This window comes from Bison bison, unplaced genomic scaffold (assembly GCF_000754665.1).
Source record: "Bison bison bison isolate TAMUID 2011002044 unplaced genomic scaffold, Bison_UMD1.0 scf7180017849649, whole genome shotgun sequence".
NCBI lineage: Eukaryota > Metazoa > Chordata > Mammalia > Artiodactyla > Bovidae > Bison > Bison bison.
Window position 1 is genome coordinate 13,958 of NW_011480222.1, and position 2,137 is coordinate 16,094.

At 41.8% G+C, this 2,137-nt stretch overlaps 1 pseudogene; it reads right to left on the reverse strand.

Moving 5' to 3' along the window:
* Window positions 1-1,253: 1,253 nt before the first annotated feature.
* LOC104994029 lies at window positions 1,254-1,886 on the reverse strand (annotated as a pseudogene).
* Between the last annotated feature and the right edge of the window lie 251 nt (window positions 1,887-2,137).

Sequence of the window (2,137 nt, forward strand, 5' to 3'; positions counted from 1 at the left end):
ACTGATGTGGCATTGAAATATGTATTTAATAAATATTAAGTTCTTAATACATAATAGGTAGATGGAAATAATGATACAGAAGGCAAACATTATATTTGTTCTCATGATTTTATAGTATAGTGAGAAATATTATAAGATAAAAAACTAAACTGGGCAAAATAGAAGCACACATGGAGTAAAAGGGCATTTTTTTCACATGCAGCAATTGAGAGAAGAAAGCCAAAGGAGAAACAAAACCAAAAAAGCAAACAAAAACTTGGGATTTTTGAATGGCATTTTTAAAATTTAAATTTATTTATTTTAACTGGAGAGAATGGCAAATATTTTCTGTAAGGGACTAAATATGTATTTTAGTCTTCGTAACTACTCAGCTCTCCTTTGGTAGGGTGAAAGCAGCGATCTTTGAAAGAATAGGTATGACTATGTTCAAGAAAACTTTATGTATCATTAGCTGTAGCCAGCACAATTTGGCACATGGATATAGTTAGTCAACCCCTGACCTTGAGAGCTAGGAAGGGGGAACTGATGTGGTTGAGGATTGATGGAGATGATTTAGTGTTATCTTCAATGCTGCTGCTTGGCATTATCAGGGATAGAGCTAATTCTCTCTATATTAGGGTCAGGTTGGGAATTGAAAAAATAATCCAGGTACACAAAAAAGATTTCTGCTTTAACTGCATAAAATGAGCATGTTAGTGGGGATCCTAATTAGATTCTTGAAAGACATTAGTACTCAAGAGAAGGAAATTTAAACAACATTTCACTCAAGTCACTAAGAAAATTTCATGGTGAATCTGAACATTTGAAATTTCATTTCATTAGGTACTGAGATCCTCCATTTTCAATAGGAATCAAAGACCTGTAATTCAAGTGAACACAAGCTCATACACATGTATCCTTCACTTTACACAAAGTTCTTGATCAGGCTGAGGAAGTTCCCTTCTATTTCTAGGTTGTTCTTTTATCACAAAAGGGGGTTGGATTTTGTTGAATGCTTTTTTGAGTCTATTAAGGTAGTGAGGTTATTTTTTAAATTTTATTCTGTTAATAAGCTGAATTATATTGATTGATTTTCTCAGGTTGAACCAATTTTGTTTTTTTTTTTTTCTTTTTGCTGCAAAAGTTTTATTGTTTTCATTTGGTACAAGGATTTGGCAAGGCTCCATGGTGGTTAAAAAGCTGCACAGTGGATGCAGAGAGGGGCTTCAGGTGCAGCCCTGACTCCAGAAGGCTCCTCAAAGACCGTTGGGCTCCTAGTGGTGCTGGAAGGTGAACCTTTCAAAGATATATTTGCCCAGCCCAACCAGGGGACCAGCCAACCTGTGGAGGTTAGTCAGGTGGTTGCCATCGACTTGATGAGTTTCAGCTATTGGCTCAGCTCCCCACCTTCCCCCTGTCCTCCACTACTCCAGCGGCCTGTTGGGGTGGGGGGATGGGGCTGATCAGGTAGTTGTAATCTACTTGATGAGTATCAGCTGCTCCTACAGGAAGTAGCTCTCTAGGAAGTCACAGGGATTGCGGTCTGTGGGGGCCGAACCCAAGGCATGAAGGTCCACAAGGGCCTGGCTCAGGTTCTTCTCCAGGGCTGTGGCAGCTTCCTTATTGCCCAAAGTTTTATCCCCATTCATCTTGGGATGGCTTTTGCACATCCTAGAAGAGGGCATGGGACACCGTGCTGGTTTTCCATCTTCAAGAGATGCTAGGGGCCCTGCTCCTTCTTGGCCAACTCGGAAAAAGTGGCCCACGCTGTCCAGAGCCACATCCTGGCAGTGGAAATAGAAGCCCATAGAGAGGTAGGTGTAGGGCGGCCCAGATGCCATTGACCCTGTGGTTGATGGCAGCCTCCATCTCAGTGAAATAATTCTGAGGAATCATGGTTGTTTGGTCTTTAAGGAGTTTAAGCTCAAAATACAGTGTTGGCTAGTCCAGAGGCTGAGGATGGCTGAGTGGCTGGTTCCAGAGGTTACACCTGGAAAAAAGGTTGGAGGGTTGTTGGCAGCTGGAAAAGGGGGGTGTCCCTGGGTCCCTTCTGTCCAAACACTGTTGAAGCAAGAGACAGATCCACGGTTCCACCTGAGAACACTTCCCCAATTTTGCATTTCTGGGATTATACCCATTTTCTTGGTGTCCAACCTTT